Below are 19,701 nucleotides of genomic sequence, written 5' to 3'. Positions count from 1 at the left end.
GACAAAAAGAAACTCGAAATCACCTCTATGTTTGAGAGGCTTATCTCTCCTGGAGGGGAGAAATAGAAATGATTATAATAAAAATTGATTAATGTTACAATGAAGGTAATGACCAAGTATAATATAAGTAGGGAAGAAGGTTCTCCTGAGGGGGTCGGGAAGACCTGGCAGAAGGGGCAGGGCTCCAGGTCTGACTTGGAGGGTGAGTAGGTAATGGATGGGGGACGGAGAGTAGGCCACAGAGCGGGAACAGCCTGGCCCAATGAGAGAGGTGAAGGATTAGATTGCCTTCTGGATGGCACAGCATTCCATAGGGCTGGAGGGAGAAGGACGGAGATGAAACAGTACAGATGGGAGATTAACTGTGCGTGTTGGATCTTGGTTGTTCTGGGCCTGGTATTCTTTCAAAGGAGTGGACATTTCCCTGAAAACCCGGTGCAGTGCACAGCTCCTCCTCCCGACCTCGAACTCAGAAGGAGGCTCCGTAAATCTCCCCAGTTTCAAAGCTGACAGCAATACCTTAAGTTACTGGAATGTGGGTTTCATTTTCTTCGCGGCCATTCAATTCTGTCACACACACTGTCACTAAGTGTCATCTTCCTGTCAGGACGTTAAGGACGCTTGGGTGACAATGCCTGTCCTCACTGAAGCCGACCAGGAGGCGCGCCAGCACCCTTCCTCACGGAGCGCCGGCGGAAAAAGGATCTTGTTATGGAATTCGTGATCAAGGGGACCCCAGCTTCTGTGTCGGTTCCCTCACCATGTGTCAAGCAGGTAGCCCCATTCTCTGTGTGTCTCAGGACCACAACGTGACAAGCAGTGGCATCATCACAACCCAGAATGGAGACGGAGTCATGTTCTGGGGAGCTCTCTCTGCTGAACATACAGAAGGCCCTGGGGTCCCAGCTGTGAAAGCGACTGACCTTTGAGAAGTCTGGCTCTTGCCTCCAGAAGCAAACGCGCCCTGTGGGAGCCCCATGCATACGGGTTCAGCCTTCCGGAAGCAGATGCTCCTCCTGCTGACGAACGTCAGAGCGTCAGAGCGTCCACAGGGGCGGAGCTGCGTGTCCTGCGCGCGTGCGTCCTTCACCTCGCTGCCTCTCCTCGTGGGCGTTTAATCGTCTCAAGACAAGAAGGCCCAGTACGGTATGGCAAGATATTTTGAGACATAGAAAGGCTGTATTCATATAGCTTTTATTCTAGTTGTGTTTTATTATTAGTTGTTGTTAATCTACTCTAATTTAGAAGTTAAACTTTACAGGTATGTGTATAGGAAAAAACCGTAGTGTATATGAGGTTCAGTACTAGCCACAGGTTCAGGCATTCCCTCGAGGTCTTGGAATGTATCCCCCATGCATAACGGGGGACTTCGGTGCTTCCAGAGCCTGTCAGGACACAGGGCTCCGCCACCTTCTCAAAGAGATAGCTGTCTCGTTTTCTGTCTTGATCATTCACATTTGTTGCTTCCTCTCAAAGTCGCACATTTGCTTTGGCGAGCAGTGACTAACCCATGGGTAGATTCAGGCCTCAAAATCCCGGGGAGGAGGCCGGCTTCAAACCGAACAGAGAGGTGGCCGGTGTGCCCCTAGTTCAAGGCGCCACACGGCAGAGCATGTGGGGTACATGGCACCTCCCTCCCTCCTATGCTGCTGTCAGAACTGATCCACAAGCCTCTGTGGTGTACTCTGGGAACTGGGCTGGTCGGCCTCCTGGATTAAGGACTCCGTGATCAGGGAGTTGCTGCCATAGTTTATTATTTACTCACTGTTTATTATTATTATATGTCAGGTGTTGCGTTAAATATGTTAATCCTCATAATTCACCTTTGCATTAAGTTCCGTTATCACCTTTGAATTAAGTTATAATTTTATTACCATTTTACGGATAAGGAAACTGCAGCTTGTAGAAGCTAAATAGTTTCTCCCGAATCACATAGCTGTAAGCGGCAGAGCAGGGATTTGAACTCAGGTCTGACTGACTCCAAAGCCCCAGGTCCTCACTGGAGGGATGGGGGCAAGAAGAGAGATTCTGCAAGAAGATTCCAGTATTCTGACATTCCTGTATGTGTTCAATATCACTGTGGGTGTGTTTGTCTCTCTTGACCCGGGGTATATCAGTGCTGAGTGGTTTTAAAACTGGTATCGGAAACACTCAGAATATGCACAGGAATTATCTCAACCCAGTAACTTGACCTACATTCCCTCATGTCGTCATTGATACTTGAATGATTATCAGGTACTTTCACATTCATGATCGCACTTGCTTCTCTAGAACTGAAATAGGTTAATGTGCTTCTTGAAGCCAACATAGAGATTTAGAAGAGTTAGGTGCATACAACACAAGACAATGTCCACTGATGATACTTCCGCACTGAAAGGTCTGGGTCAAACCTATGTCAAATTCTTCTCTGACAAACTTAGAATTCTCTATGGCTTCGATGAGCCTAAGTCAGCTGTTGGGGGGTGTGCTGGAACTGACTTATACTGGCTCATGAGAACCAGCCATGTACAACCCTTCCAAACTCTGCATTTGGTGAAGTCATATCAAATGGCCATGATAGAAGTGTTTATACCTGTCTCTTATTCCTGGGGTTGCCTTAGCGATGTACCACAAAGTACCATAATTGAGAGTTAATTATTACTATTTCCGTATTATTTATTATGTAGCATTATTTTCTTAACCAATGTAATGATGTAACTAATTGCTATTATAAAGATAATATCAATGATATACATGTACTGTATTCTCTTATAGTTCTGGAGGCAAGAAGTCAAGGTGCCAACAGGGCTATGTTCCTCTGACATTCTGGGTAGAATCTTCCTTACCTCTTTAGCTTCTGGTGGTGGCCATCAATCCTTGGCATCCCTTGGCTTGTAGATACATCTCTCCATCTCCAGTCTCCACCTCTGTGGGCCCTATCCCTCCACCTGTGGGCCCTGGCATTCTCCCTGTGTGTCTCTCTGTGTCTTTTCTTTTTATAAGGCCATCAGTAATATTAGATTAAGTGCACACCTGGCTCCAGCATGACTTAATCTTAACTAATTATATCTAGAATGACCCTATTTCCAAATAAGGTCACATTTGGAGGTACTGAGGGTTAGGACTTCAACATATATTTTTTGGGGGCACAATTCAACGCTTAACACCATGGAAATCAGAAAATGCTACAAATCAGGGCTTTTTTTTTTTTTTGAGTTAGTTTCCAGTGTTTCAGTGTATTGGTCTGTCACAAGACATCAGGAGAGGGCCACTCACCTCAGATATCACTTTTCCATGGGGGTCTTCATCAGAAATGTCCTCATACTCCAAATACACTATATTACCCTCCCTAGCAGAGTAAGAATTAAAGGTGGAAGCGTGCTAGTTGGGATTTACCAGCCATTTTTTAGCCCTTTAAAAAATCTCTTGTATGTATTTCCATTATAAAAAAATTGAAAAATACAGAGAAGTAGAAAGAGAAGTTAAAAATAAATCCTTCATAGCTTCTTCATCCAAAAAGAGCTGTTATTAATTCTTGATATGTTTTCAAAATATTTTTGGAACTTTTTTTTGCTATTCATTTTTCTCTTTTTGTGCCTCACCAGTTTGAATGCTTTGTCCTCTCTTCTGCGTGCTTTTTATTTGACAAATTTTAAAGATGTATGAGTAATAATACCTGAAGATGGCATTCCAGTTATAAAAATCACACTATAAAATTAAGCAAAATCTGTTTTGACTGTCACCCCCAGTCCCAGTCCTCTCTCTGGAGGTAGACACTATCATCCATCTTAAGTGAATTCTTCCAGAACTTTTAAAATGCACTTTTATGAATACATTTCTTCTTCATATAAATGATACAGTTTTTTTTTTCGCAGACACAAACCATAGCATACTATATACTTTATCCCACGACTTACTTCTCCCCTTCCCTCCTCCCACCACACTGTCTGTCCTTGAGAATTTCTTTTATATCAGATTTCACTTTTTCCTCTTTGATTGCTGCAGTCTGTTTTTACTCTATGGATATGCCATAATTTAGTTATTCTCCTAATGCTGAGTTTTAGGTTGTTTTCAGTCATTCATGATTATAACCAAGAAGCAAGGAAAATCCTTGTACATACCTCTTTGTGCACATATACAAGTGTTTCTTTTCTTATATAACACATTTTTTGAAATTTAAATTCAATTAATTAACATATAGTGTATTATTGGTTTCAGAGGTAGAGTTCAGTGATTCATCAGTCTTATATAATGCCCAGTGCTCATTACATCACATGCCCTCCTTAATGCCCATAACAGACTCTTAATAATAGGAAATACACTGAGGGTTGCTGGGGGGGCTGTTGGGGTAACTGGGTGATGGACATGTACATGTGTTTCTTTAGGATAGATAACAAGAAGCAAAATTTCTGAGTTGAAGAATATTTAAAATTTTAATATCATGTCAACTTTCCGTGAAAACAATACCAATATACCCTTCCACCAACGGTGTAGAAGAGGATCCATTTCTCCACATTCTAACCCATATGGGATATTCTATTCTTCTAAAAGCTTGTCTAGGGCACTAGAAACATGACCACAGCTTCTGCCGAGCTGGAGGGATTAATCGTTCTCAATGATTTGAACCCAGCCTTTCCCTCCCTTGATACAGACAAGAGATACAGAGATATAGAGAGTTAACTATTACTATTACTATTTTACGTATTCAGTAGTTATTTACCATGTTGTATTATTTTCTTAGCCCATATAATAATGCAACTAATTGAAATTATAAAGATAACATCAACACTACTAATGATTAACTATTAAATAATTGAAGAAATAAAAACCACAAGCCAGAGGCTCTACGTGGGATTCTATATTTGTTTGTTTATATATAAATTTCAAGGAAAAATCCAACTTTGTCTTTTCTGAATTTCCTAGGTTTCATGAAATTTCTCTGAATAACCTTATCTTTTAGCTCCAACTGTATATTCTTTGATTGTAGGTTCAAATTCCCAGGTGGTCATCTTACCAGAAGCCATTTCTCCCCTTCCGCTGGCAGGAGCTTATTAATTAGGTTAAAGCACAGTCCCAATAAGACTAATTTTACTATGTTTCATTTAAGTAGTAAGGCTTCTCTCTTGTGATATCCTTCTATTTAATGCCAGGAAATAAAGATCTTCTTGTCAAAATTTATTAAGATGTTTACATCTGTCCTGTAATCTTCAACCTCCAAACGTAAGAGAATTGTCTGGAAACATGACGCATGTTTTTGTAAGAAACTGTACAAGCTTATGAAATGCATGACTGATATTTTTCTCTGAAGGTATAAATAGTGACCCCAAATACGTTTTCTTGTCTTCTTTGTTTTCCAATATTTATAAAACTGAGAACAGCTTTTGTTTTTTGGGATGCATGTTATGATTGGTTATCTTATTTTTGCAAACAAATAATGAAACAATTTATAATAATGTATATTTGGAGGCTGGCTAGCCCCAAATCTGCAGGATAGGCCAGGGCTAGAGACCCAGGGAAGTCTGAAGGTAGTTTGCTGCCAGAATTTCTTCTTTTTTCAGGGCGGTTGGTCATTTTTATAGTAAGAACTTCAACTTACTAAATGAGGCCCACCCACATTATGGGTCTGCTTTATTCCAAGTCTTCTTTTTTTTTTTTTTTTAAGATTTTATTTATTTATTTGACACAGAGAGAGACAGTGAGAGAGGGAACACAAGCAGGGGGAGTGGGAGAGGAAGAAGCAGGCTCCCAGCGGAGTAGGGAGCCCAATGAGGGGCTCGATCCCAGGACTCTGGGATCACACCCTGAGCTGAAGGCAGATGCTTAACGACTGAGCCACCCAGGTGCCCCTGCTTTATTCCAAGTCTTCTGATTTAAATGTTAATCTCATCTGAAAAAATACCTTTGCAGAAATATCTAGAATAATCTTTGACCCAATGTCTGGTTACCATGGCCTAGTCAAATTGGACACATAAAATTAACCATCAGAGATGGCTTCACTGGTGAAAAATAATGCTAATTTTACACAAAGTTTCTTCAAGAGGATAGAAGAGGAGAGAAGATATCCTAATTCATTTTATAAGAATAACATTGCCCTGATGCCAAAACTAGAACAAGGCTTTACAAAAAAAAAAGAAACCTACAGACCAATATCCCTCATGAACACAAACACAATGATTCTCTACAGAATATTAGCAAGTAAAATTCAGTAATTAATAAAAAGAATAATGGATGATAACCAAATAGAGTTTATCCTGGGAATGTAAGGCCAGTTTGACATCTGAAAATCAAGCAAGGTGATTCACCATAACAAGGAACTGAACAAGAAAAACCACATGATTGTTTCAGTAGATGAAAAACAGCATTTGACAAAATTCAACACGTTTTTATCATTTATGACAAAAATTCTTAGAAGACAGTGAATAGACTGGAAAATCCTCAGGCTGATAAAGGCATCTATTAAAAATCCTTAGCTAACATCATATTTGATGGTGAAAGACTGAATGCTTTCCCCTAATATCATAGGAACAAATCAAGGATGTCCACTTTCATCACTTCTATTGAACAATATACTGATGGCCCTAGCTATTGCAAAAAGGCAGCAAAAATAAAGCACATATACTGGAAAATAAATAAAACTGTTTCTATTGGCAGATGACATAGTTGTCCATGTAAAAAAAAATCCAAAAAACCTTTAAAAAGCTATGGGAAATAATAAATGAGTTAAGCAAAGTCCCAGGATGCAATGTTAACATACAAAAACCAATAATATTTTTATATACTAGCAACAAACAATTGGATATTAAAGTTTTTTAAAGTACCATTTACAATATCACCAAAAACATGAGGTATTTAAGTATGATCTAACAAAACATGTGCAAGATCCATATGCTGAAAACTATAAAACATATGAAGGGAGCAAAGAAAACCTAAAGAAATGGTGAGATATATAAATTTAAGGAGAGGGAGAAGGAAGAGGGAGGTAGAGAAAGGGGGATTACGAAGAATCGGTTTATGCAATTGTGAGGGCTGGCTAAGCAAGTGCCAATCCCATGGGAATGGCAGTTAAGATGGAAGATCACATTCCGGGGTTAGAAAGGCATGGGTCAAAGCTATTGTCCATAGGCAGAGTTTCTTTTTTTTATTAATTAGAAGAGTCAGTATTGTTGGGATTCAATTTTTCTTTTTTAAATAATATTTATTTTGTTATATTAGTCACCATACAGTACATCCCCAGTTCTTGATGCAATGTTCCATGATTCATTACTTGCATATAACACCCAACGCACCATGCAATATGTGCCCTCCTTAATACCCATTACCAGCCTATCCCAATCCCCCACCACCCTCCCCTCTGAAGCCCTCAGTTTGTTTCCCAGAGTCCACAGTCTCTCATGGTTCATTCCCCCTTCTGTTTACCCCCCCTTCCTTCTTCCCTTCCTTCTCCTACTGATCTTCCTGTTTCTCATATTACATAAATGAGTGAAACCATATGATAATTGTCTTTCTCTGCTTGACTTATTTCACTTAGCATAATCTCCTCCAGTCCCGTCCATGTTGCTGCAAATGTCGTGTAATCGTTCTTTCTGATGGCTGAGTAATATTCCATTGTATATATGGACCACATCTTAATCCAGTCATCTGTTGAAGGGCATCTCGGCTCCTTCCATGATTTAGCTATGGGAGTCAATTTTTCTAAACTTATCTATAGATTCAACACAATCCCAATACAAATCCCAGCAATTTTTTTTTAAGAAATCAATGTTTTCTAAAATTTTTATGGAAAGCGTAGGAACAAGAATGGTCAAAGCAAATTTGAAAAAAAAAGAACATTAGAGAACTCACACTGTCTGATTTCAAGATTTATTGTGAAGTCACTTTAATCATGACAGTGTGGCATTGGCATAAACATCGACAAATAGATTAATGGAACAAAACAGAGTCCATGAATAGACCATACATAAATGGGCAGCTGATTTTCAACAAGGGCAATTCAATGGAGAAAGTATAGACTTTTTAACAAATGGTGCTGGAACATTTGGATAGCAATATCCAAAAAACAAAAACAAAACCCTTGATCCAAACTTTATACCACACACAAAAATAATCCTCAAAATTTATCATAGACCTCAATGTAAAAACTAAAATTCTAAAACTTTCAGAATATATGTGATACAAGCCTTGTGACCTCAATTAGATTTCTAAGAGATGACACTAAGATTGATCCATAAAATAAAAAATTTAAAAATAGAACTTTATCAAAATTTTAAAGTTTTGCATTTTGAAAGACATTCTAAAGAAAATGAAGAGACATATAAAGACTGAGAATATTTGCAAAACACATATCTGATAAAGGACTTACAATGAATTTATAAAGAATTCTCAAAACTCAATAATAAGAAGCCAAATAAGTCCATGATATATATATCCATGAAAATAGGCAAAACATTTGAACAGACACTTCATTAAAGAAGGGTAATGGAGGCACCTGGGTGGCTTGGTCAGTTGAGCATCTGACTCTTGGTTTTGGCTCAGGTCATGGTCTCAGGGTGGTGAGATGGAGCTGAGCGCAGAACCTGCTTGAGATTCCCCTTCCCCCTTCTCCTCTCCTCTGCTTTTGCATGTGTGCACGCACGCTCTCTCTCTCTAAAAAATAAATAAACAAAATCTTAAAAAAAAGAAGGGTTATGAATGGCAAATAAACAAATGGAAAAATGCTTATCATCTTTAGTCATTGGGGCAATACAAATTAAGACCATAATGAGGAACCAGTACACACAGAGTGGGGAAGAAAAGGACACCACCAGGTGTTGTCAGACACAATTGTGGGAATACAAAATGGTACAGACACTTTGGAAACAGTTTGGCAATTTCATATAAACACTTTTAATTATGACATACCAAACCCACTCCTTTATATTTACCTAAGAGAAATGAAAGTGAACCTTCAGGGGTGCCTGGGTGGCTCAGTCATTAAGCATCTTCCTTCAGCTCAGGGCGTGATCCAGGCGTTCTGGGATCGAGCCCTATGTCAGGCTCCCTGCTCTGCTGGGAGCCTGCCTCTTCCTCTCCCACTCCCCCTGCTTGTGTTCCCTCTCTCACTGGCTGTCTCTCTCTCTGTCAAATAGATAAAATCTTAAAAAAAAAAAAAAAAGAAAGTGAACCTTCACCCAGTCACCTGCATGCAAATGGTCATAGCAATTTTGTGTATATTTGCCCCAAATTGGAAACACCAGAAATCTCCTTCAGCTGATGAACTCATGAACAGATTGCCATACATCTATGTATTGGTATACTACTTGGCAATAAAAAAAATCTGATACATACAACATGTTTAAATCTTAAATGCATTTTACTGAGTCTCAAATGGCTACATAATATATGATTTTACTTTTCCCACTGCTATGAACTGAAACTATGTGTCTCCCACCCCCAGATTCCTATGTTGAAGGCCTAACCCCAAATGCAATGGTATTTGCAAGTGGAGCCGTTGAGAGAAAATCAGGTTTAAATGAGGTCATAAGTGTGCCCCCCCCCACACCAGTATGGGATTAGTGTCTTTACAAGAGGAAGAGAGACCAGAACTCTCTCCTCCATGTGAGGACACAGTGAGAAGGTGGACATATGCAGGCCAGGAGGCAGGCTCTCATCAGAAACAAAATTTGCTGGCGCCTTGGTTCTGGACTTCCCAGCCTCCAGAACTGTGAGGAATAAATGTTTGTTGCTTAAACCACACAGACCATAATAATTTGTTATAGCAACCAGAGCAGACTAACACAATCACGGTCTCAAAAAAGCGAAACCATAGGAACAGAAAATGATAAGTGGTTGCCAGGGCGTCAGGTTGGAGCAGTTGTTTACAAAGGAGCATGAGGGAATATTCTGGGCAGGATGGATCTGTTCTCTCTCTTGATTTTGGTGGTGGATACATCACTATATATGCTTGTCAAAACTTCTGGAACTGTACACTAAAAAGTGTGAATTGTACAATGTGCTGATTTTATGTCAATACACCTGATTCCTAAAATGACAGCAAGGTATGGAGTCAATGCCTGAAAAAAAAAATAAGAGAAAGAATGAACTGATTTAGACGGAAATGGGCAAAGCCAAAAGATCTAGGCCAAATAATCAGAAATGCTGAAAGTAAACAGAAGTAGGAAAAGCTAGTTTCTGGTGGGAAGCCTTTCAGGAGAAAAATGTGGGTGGCTTTCTGCGGCCTGCAGGTTCAATATGTACACGTACTCTGAGTACAGGGTACATAATACACAATACCGTCTGTTGCCATAATAGCTAAAAATGTAAGCAGCCTTAGGCAGAACTCATTAGAAATATACTGTTCTCTACATTAGCAAGGAAGCGTTGCTTAGTCCTTGACATTAAAGAAAGATAGCAAATAGTATAATAACATTAAAAATAACTAAAATATACAAGTAATGTACAATAGTACATAAAACTTAGAATACAGAGAAAAAGACTCCACTATCACAATGCAATCTTAATCTAAAATAAATTATCTTACTATATAAATATACATGTTTCTTGTAGAAAAGTCCCGTTTTCAAAATTTAAAAATTCTGACAAAGTCAAGTAAATGTACGTTAAAATAATAGATACTATTTTAAGTCAATGAAGCTAACAATGAGGAAGTTATGGCAACACTCAGTGATGGCAAGAATGTGAGTCACGGGGAATTCACAATCAATTTTGATAGAGTGAAAAGAGGTTCAACTACTTTGTAAAGCAATCTGGCAGCATCTTGTGAAGCTGAAAATAGGTACAATACCAAGACCTGGCAACTTCAGTCACACGTAAATGCCTTAGAGAAACTCATGCATCTGTTTAAGAATGTACATAACAATATTGTTTGTAGGAGCAAAATATTTAAAACAGTAAATATTCCTTACTAGATTAGATAATTAAATTGTGCTGTTGTCATATAATGCAATGGTGTATAGAAGTTAAAATGAATTATTTAGAACTACACGTATTGTGTTTGATAAATCTCAAAAACAGAATGCAGAGTAGTGAGAAAAACCAATTACAGAATGACACATACGTAAGTATGACACCATTATCTGAAAAACATAATACACAAACATTTATATGTATACACAGAGACACATACATACTTTGCAGAATGTATGTGTGTGCATATGTGTCTGAGTGTGTGTGTACGTGTGTGTATTTCTGTGCATAGGAGAAAGGGCTACATGAGGGCATCTGTTTGTAAAGTTTTTTTTTCCTATATTTTTTTTCCTCTTAGAAAAAGGAAATACAGAGGGAGGAAAGAAGGGAAGGAGGAAGGAAGGATACTAGGATATTTAAAAAATTGTTCTGTATACTTTTTTTTCCATATTTGAGGCATCTTTTATCAGAAAGGAATACTTAGCCCTTGTGAACGATTCAGAAAACACATAAAAGTGTAAAAAAAAAAAGTAATCCCAAAGAAAAATAATCTTAACATTTTGCTGCATATTCTTCCAGACTGCCATACTTTCATTAGCCTGCATGTCATAATTTTTTTGTATCCTTTTTGAAGAGGCCAAAATTTCTGAAAAACGTTCTTCTGATTCATGAAGTGAATACTGAGGTCTGTACTTTCTCTGAGTCTTTGGGGCGGCTTCCTTGATTCCACTGTATTTTCTCATCGTTCCATATTCCCGTTTGCAAATACATTATGGGGCTTGTCTTCGTCCCATTCTCTCCACTTGGGGGCTATCTCAATCCATCTCAGATCTCCAGCTGAACGGAGGACGACCCACAGCGTTCCAAACTAAGTCTCCCTGTCCCACAGGTATTCGTGCAGGGTACCTTTACCCTCTGAAATGAGAAGTCTTCCAACCGCACCGTCTGATTTTCTGACGCGACCTAATGTGTGTAATTCATAAAAAACTACAATCCCCGTAGGGCTCTGCTCCTGGGTGCCCGCCCCTCGCACCCCCCCCCCCACCCGCCTCCACCCCTGCGCCTGTGCGTTCTGAGCACGGACCACAACTCCCAGGATGCATCATGGTACAGCCCTCGCAGCCCTACTTCCTGCCCAGACGTTTCCTGGGTAACAGTGGCTCGGCCAGTCCGGGAAGTTTAAGGTGGGAGGGGCTTGTGGGCCGCCTGGAAAGCTTTGGGAGTAGCTTTTTCTATCCTGTCGCCAAAAGGCAGCAGGTCTACAGCAGAGATTCGGCTGCCTGGTTTTTTATGGTGTGCCCAGACTTTGCTTTTCTGCACCGGGAGATGGTTCTTTGCACCTCACTTCAGGCAGGACCAGCACAGGTGGTTCGCGGCTTGTTCTCGTTTATTGTCTTTCGGCCCCTTCTGGCATGTAAGCTCCACCAGGCTGGAGTTTTGGTCTGTGTTGTTCACCGATGTACCCTCAGCACCTACAACAGTACCCACCACGCAGTAGGCTCTCAACTCTCAGTACGTATGAATGCCTGGATGGAGTGCTAAGATGAACACCCAGTAAAACATTTGTGAAATGAATGATGACTACTGACTTCAGAGCAGTGTCAGTGGGAGCCAGGTAGAAGGGTGGAAGGATTGCTGAGTAATATTCCGTTGTATATATGGACCACAACTTCTTAATCCAGTCATCTGTTGCAGGGCATCTCGGCTCCTTCCACGATTTAGCTATTGTGGACATTGCTGCTATGAACATTGGGGTGCATATATTACTCAGCAATCAGAATGAGTTCTCAACATTTGCTACAACATGGACGGCACTGGAGGAGATAATGCTTAGTGAAATAAGTCAAGCAGAGAAAGACAACTATCATATGATTTCTCTCATGAACAGAACAAAAAAAATAGAATGATAAGTAGGGAAAGGAAGAAATAAAGAAAGGAGGGCACATATTGCATGGTGCACTGGGTGTTATACACAACTAATGAATCATCGAGCCTTACATCGAAAACCGGGGATGTACTGTATGGTGACTAACATAATATAATAAAAAATCATTATTAATAAAAAAAAAAAAAAAGAAGGGTGGAAGAATAGCTGACTGTAGGAAAGAAGGGAGGAGTTTCGGTTTGATACGTTGGTGGTGGAAGAAGTAGTGAAGAAGCAGCCCAGAAAGACGTGGGTGAGCATTCCCTCTCCCCCCCCCCCCCACCCCCTTAGCTTTGTGGCTTTGGACAGGTTCTCTAATCTCTCAGAGCCTCGGTTTCTTCATCTATAAACTGAGAATAATAATATTTACTACATAGGGTTGTTCCAATTACGAAGAGTTGATGTATGAAATAGGTTCAGCCTAAGGCCTGGCATGTAATGAGCACTTATTAAGAGGTGGCTGTTGTCATTCTGGTCATTATTCAGTATCAGAGTGGGGACATTAATAAGAATCACTGATGTAGGGGCGCCTGGGTGGCTCAGTCGTGAAGCGTCTGCCTTCAGTTCAGGTCAGGATCCCAGGATCCTGGGATGGAGGTCCCATCGGGCTGCCTGCTTCTCCCTCTCCCGCCGCTGGTGCTCGCTCTGTCAAATAAATAAATAAATAAATAAATAAATAAATAAATAAATAAAATCTTTAAAAAAAAAGAATCATTGAGGTAGACTAAAAGTAAAATTATTGGAATTGCAAAGATAAAAGACTTGTGAGATTGGGATGCAAAAGTCAGAATTGATATTAATACACAAGGTTGGGCTCCATAGGCAGTTTGGTTCAATGTCTTTTTATTCAGTTGCAAAACAGAACGAAAATCTCTCAGCACATGCAGCTCAGAAAACAGACTGACAGCAAACATCTCATTTTGCCCCGGACTGCCATTTTACTTTATTTATCTATCTATCTATCTGTTTGTTTGTTTGTTTATTTATTTATTTATTTATTTATTTATTTATTTATTTATTTTTAAGATTTTATTTATTTGAGAGAGAGAAAGCACATGAGCAGGGGGAGAGGAAGGAGCAGACTCCCCACTGTGCAAGGAGCCCAGTGTGGGGCTGGATCCCAGGGCGCTGAGATCATGACCTGAGCTGGAGGCAGAGGTTTAACTGACTGAGCCACCCAGGCGTCCCCCAAGCTGCCATTTTAAGTGCAGGGCTAGTTGGTTCCAGGTCAGAGGTCCCATTCATTTGCTTCCTACTGATGCAGGAGGGAAAATGTGCACTCTTTGCTGCTGATGTTCTGCTCACCAGGATTCTTTTGTTTTCTCCTGAGGTTGTTGCTCTAGACAACAAAAGAGATGTTAGGTTCCAACAAAGCTGTATAAATAACCCTGACCTAGCTCCACTATAGTTATTACCACATATAGCTAACAGGCATTTAAGAAAATATTCAAAGGACTGTACACTCATATTGCACCTTGTCCGTGTCTTGTTCCTGGCCTAGTGATACAAACAGAATTTTTAGTTTTGGTTGCCTCTGATAAAACATAATTTTTTCCGATCTGCGAGTTGTGTGCTTTTCAGAAAAATATTAATTTTGAGAAAGATAGTGTGGACCTGGTCATTCTATGACATCATGTCTGATTTTAACTTTTTGTAAGGCAATATTTTTAGTCATGAAGCAAAGTAGATTTCATGTGGAAGAAAGTTGAAGGCCGGATGTTTGAGGTTTTTCTTCTGGCCTTGCTGTTTCCTGTAGTATCTGACTGCAGCTAGTTATAATGTTTCATGTTTATTTAAGGTGTGGGCAGAATGTGAAAAAAAAATAGTTGGCTGCAGCATTTGAACTATGTTTTTGCTGCTTGATTTCTGCTTTGCTCTGTTGTTATAAGAAATAGATGGGAGAGAACGCCATGTTTCAGAATGACAGATGCTTTCAGCAATTCTTGTTTTCACCCGAGGCCATTTATTTCTTCATGTAGATAGGACTGTAGAACTTGCAGGAACATTTTTTGAGTGTCCTCCAATTCAGGATGGCTGGACTTTGGTGGGTCACAGTGGTCACGTCGACCTTACTTCAAGATTACAAGATAGCTTCCTATCTAAATGCTAGGTGTGGTCATAAAAGGATCACTGTTCTGTGCTGTTTCCCAAGTGCGGAAAAAACCCACTGATTTAAATAGAATTACTCTTTGCTCGCCTGTGTATTTTGTTGTAGACATGTTCATAACAAAGAATTAAAACAGTACTTTCAAATTTATTATTTTTTAATTAAGGGTAATTGAATGTCAATGTAATTCAACGTCAAATTAAGACTAATTGATGTCCTGTCCAAAACAATAGAATATCTTATTAAATCGTTTCCTAATAGGAATAGCCTAGTCTAAAATTGAGTAAGACTCCAGCACTTGACTTTGTGTTAGCGGTGGGACATCCACATCTGCATCCTCTCCGATAATGGAAGCATTTAGCCGAATTGGAAGTCTACTTTCTGTTATGGACATTGCTGCACTGCCTCCCACCTTTTGCTGCATGACCCCAGGGGTCACTGTTCACATCAAATTGTGGGTTTGGTTTTTTTTTCAAAGAGGACACCTTGATTATTTATTTCCATCAGTTTCTTAAAAGGTGGAAAGGAGGATAATGAAGGTTGTATTTATACATTGCTGCTTTCATTCCTGAGATATGACAGTTATTGTCACTTTTTGAGTAAAATTGGGTTCAAGTTCCCAAGATTCACAGCCTGGCTCTGAGTTCTTGTTCTCACTGAACTTGCTCCCTCTCTCTCTCTCTCTCTCTCAGCCTCCGTGGATGGACTCTGTGCCTTCTCTTGCCATGTTCTTACCAGACATCTTATTCTCCAACTCTTGCCTCCTCCACTGTAGCATGGTTCTCCTTATCTTTCCCACTTTCGTGGAGCCCCAGTTTTTATTTCTTGGGCTTTTTTCCTTCAGACTCTCCAAGGAAATTATATTTTTATTCTTTGTCATACAGAGCAGTTTAGACTTGCCTACCCATCTCAGTTTAGACTTTACCTTTGCATATCCAAAATCATATTAATGTCACCTGCTACCAAGGGTCTTATATTAGGTCATCTACTCCTTAGCACTGACAAAGTTTTGTTTGTTTAACTTAGATTCAGTTAGCCAACATCTAGTACATCATTAGTTCCAGATGTGGTGTTCAGTAATTCATCAGTTGCATATAGCACACAGTGCTCATCACATCACGTCCCCTCCTTATTGCCCATCACCCAGTTACCCCATCCCCCACCCACCTCCTCTCTAGCAACCCTCAGTTTGTTTCCTAGAGTTAAGAGTCTCTCATGGTTTTTCTCCTTCTCTGAGTTCTTCCCATTCAATTTTTCCTCTCTTCCCCTATGATCCTCTGTACCGTTTCTTATATTCCACACATGAGTGAAACCATATGACAATTGTCTTTCTCTGATTGACTTATTTTGTTCCTCATAATACCCTCCAGTTCCATCCACATTGATGTAAATGGTAAGTAGTCATCTTTCCTGTTGGCTGAGTAATATTCTACTATATATGCCACATCTTCTTTATCCATTACTCTGTTGATGAACTTGGCTATTGTGGACATTGCTGCTATAAACATTGAGGTGTAGGTGCCCCTTCAGATCACTACATTTGTATTTTTGGGGTATATACCTTGTAGTGCAATTGCTGGGTCATAGGGCAGCTCCATTTTTAACTTCTTGAGGAACTTCCATACTGTTTTCCAGATTGGCTGTACCAGCTTGCATTCCCACCAACAGTGTAAGAGAGTTTCTCTTTCTCAGCATCCTTGGCAACATTTGTTGTTTCCTTTCTTGTTAATTTTAGCCATTCTGACTGGTGTGAGGTGGTATCTCATTGTGGTTTTGATTTGAATTTCCCTGATGCCGAGTGATGTTGAGCATTTTTTCATGTGTCTGTTGGCCATTTGGATGTCTTCTTTGGAGAAATGTCTGTTCATGTCTTCTGCCCATTTCTTGACTGGATTATTTGTTTTTTGGGTGTTGAGTTTAATAAGCTCTTTATAGATTTTGGATACTAGCCCTTTATCTGATATGTCATTTGCAAATATCTTCTCCCATTCTGTAGGTTGCCTTTTAGTTTTATTGACTGTTTCCTTTGCTGTGCAGAAGCTTTTTATCTTGATGAAGTCCCAATAGTTCATTTTTGCTTTTGTTTCCCTTGCCTTTGGAGACATGTCTAGTAAGAAGTTGCTGTGGCTGAGGTCACAGAGGTTGCCGCCTGTATTCTTCTCTAGGATATTGATGGATTCCTGTCTCACATTTAGATCTTTGATTGATTTTGAGTTTATTTTTGTGTAAGGTATAAGAAAATGGTCCAGTTTTATTCTTCTGCCTGTGGCTGTCCAACTTTCCCAGCACCATTTATTGAAGAGACTCTCCTTTTTCCATTGGATATCCTTTCCTGCTTTGTCAAAGATTTGTTAACCAGAGAGTTGAAGGTCCATTTCTGGGTTCTCTATTCTTTTCCATTGATCTGTGTGTCTGTTTTTGTGCCAGTACCATGGTGTCTTGATGATTACAGCTTTGTAATAGAGCTTGAAGTCTGGAATTGTGATGCCACCAGCTTTGGTTTTCTTTTTCAACATTCCTCTGGGTATTCAGGGTCTTTTCTGCTTCCATACAAATTTTAGGATTATTTGTTCCAGCTCTGTGAAAAATGTTGATGGTATTTTGATAGGGATTCCATTGAATGTGTAGATTGTTCTGGGTAGCATAGACATTTTAACAATATTTATTCTTCCAATCCATAAGCATGGAATGTTTTTCCATTTCTTTTTCTTTTCTTTCTTTCTTTCTTTTTTTTTTTTTAAATTGAAAGAGAGAGAGTAAGCGAGAGAGAGTACAAGCCAGGGGGAGAGGCAGAGGATGAAGCAAACTCCCTGCCACGCAGGGAGCCTGACACAGGGCTTGATCCCAGGACCCCGGGATCATGACCTGAGCTGAAGGCAGATGCTTAACCGACTGAGCCACCCAGGCACCCCTGTTTTTCCATTTCTTTGTGTCTTCCTCAATTTCTTCCATTCTGTAGCTTTTAGAGCACGGATACTGTACCTCATTGGTTAGGTTTATTCCTAGGTATCTTTGGTTTTTGGTGCAATTGTAAATGGGATTGACTCCTTAATTTCTCTTTCTTTTGTTTCATTGTTAGTGTTTAGAAATGCAACTGATTTCTGTGCATTGATTTTATATCCTGCCACATTGCTGATTTCCTATGAGTTCTAGCAACTTTGGGGTGGAGTCTAATGAGTTTTCCGCATAAAATATCATGTCATCTGTGAAGAGTGAGGATGTGACTACTTCTTTGCCAATTTGGATGCCTTTTATTTCTTTTTGTTGTCTGGTTGCTGAGGCTAGGACTTCTAGCAATATGTTGAATAACAGTGATGAGAGTGGGCATCACAGTCCTGTTCCTGACCTTAGGGGAAAAGATCTCGGGTTTTCCCCATTGAGAATGATATTCACCTTGGGCTTTTTGTATATGGCTTTTATGATACTGAGGTATGTTCCCTCTATCCCCACACTGTGAAGAGTTTTAATCAAGAAAGGATGCTGCATTTTGTCAAATGCTTTTTCTGCATCAGTTGAGAGGATCATATGGTTCTTGTCCTTTCTTTTATTAATGTGATGTATCACATTGATTGATTTGCAAATGTTGAACCACCCTTGCATCCCAGGAATAAATCCCACTTGGTCATGGTGAATAATCCTTTTAATGTACTGTTGCATCCTATTGGCTAGTATCTTGGTGAGAATTTTGGCATCTATGTTCATCATGGATATTGATCTGTAATTCTCCTTTTTGGTGGGCTCTTTGTCTGGACCAAGGCATTGCTGGCCTCATAGATCGAGTTTGGAAGTTTTATTTCCATTTCTATTTTTTGAAACAGCTTCAGAATAATAGATATTAATTCTTCTTTAAATGTTTGGTAGAATTCCCCTGGGGGGACGCCTGGGTGGTACAGCGGTTAAAGCGTCTGCCTTTGGCTCAGGGCGTGATCCCAGCGTTATGGGATCGAGCCCCACATCAGGCTCCTCCGCTATGAGCCTGCTTCTTCCTCTCCCTCTCCCCCTGCTTGTGTTCCCTCTCTAGCTGGCTGTCTCTATCTCTGTCGAATAAATAAATAAATAAATCTTTAAAAAAAAAAAAAAAAAAGAATTCCCCTGGGAAGCCATCTGGCCTTGGACTCTTGTTTGTTGGGACGTTTTTTATTACTATGTCAATTTCCTTGCTGGTTATGGGTCTGTTCAGGTTTTCTATATCTTCCTGATTCAGTTTTGGTAGTTTTTAAGTTTCCAGGAATGCATCTATTTCTTCCAGATTGCCTAATTTGTTGGCATATAGTTGCTCATAATACATTCTTAAAATTCTATTTCCTTGGTGTTGGTCATGATCTCTCCTCTTTCATTCATGATTTTATTAATTTGGTGTTCTTTCTCTTTTCTTTTAATAAGTCTGGCTAGGGGTTTATCAGATCTTATTAATTCTTTCAAAGGACCAGCTTCTAATTTCATTGTTCTGTTCTACTGTACTTTTGGTTTCTATTTCATTAATTTCTGCTCTAATCTTTATTTTTTCTCTTCTCCTGCTTGGTTTAGGCTTTATTTGCGGTTCTTCCTCCAGTTACTTTAGGTGTAAGGTTAGCTTGTGTATTTGAGACTTTTCTAATTTTTTGAGAAAGGTTTGTATTGTTATGTCCTTCCCTCCTAGGACTGCCTCTGCTGTATCCCAAAGGTTTTGAACAGTTGTGTTTTCATTTTCATTTGTGCCCATGAATTTTTTTAAATTCTTTAATTTCCTGGTTGACCCATTCATTCTTTAGTAGGATGCTCTTCAACCTCCAAGTGTTTGAGTTCCTTC

General features: G+C 39.6%; 1 long non-coding RNA gene and 1 pseudogene across 1 annotated transcript in view; one reads left to right on the top strand and one right to left on the bottom strand.

Moving 5' to 3' along the window:
- Positions 1-358: 358 nt before the first annotated feature.
- LOC121105658 lies at positions 359-954 on the bottom strand (annotated as a pseudogene).
- A 94-nt stretch (positions 955-1,048) lies between these two features.
- The window catches only part of LOC103680993, a 55,157-nt gene continuing 36,504 nt past the window's right edge, over positions 1,049-19,701 (top strand). Inside the window, exon 1 of the long non-coding RNA XR_005838294.1 lies at positions 1,049-1,146. This is a non-coding gene — a long non-coding RNA (uncharacterized LOC103680993). The remainder of the gene's footprint in view (positions 1,147-19,701) is intronic.

This window comes from Ursus maritimus, unplaced genomic scaffold (assembly GCF_017311325.1).
Source record: "Ursus maritimus isolate PB19 unplaced genomic scaffold, ASM1731132v1 scaffold_28, whole genome shotgun sequence".
NCBI classification, from domain to species: domain Eukaryota; kingdom Metazoa; phylum Chordata; class Mammalia; order Carnivora; family Ursidae; genus Ursus; species Ursus maritimus.
Note: the sequence above shows the minus strand (reverse complement) of the source record. Positions and strands in the feature narration are given on the sequence as shown.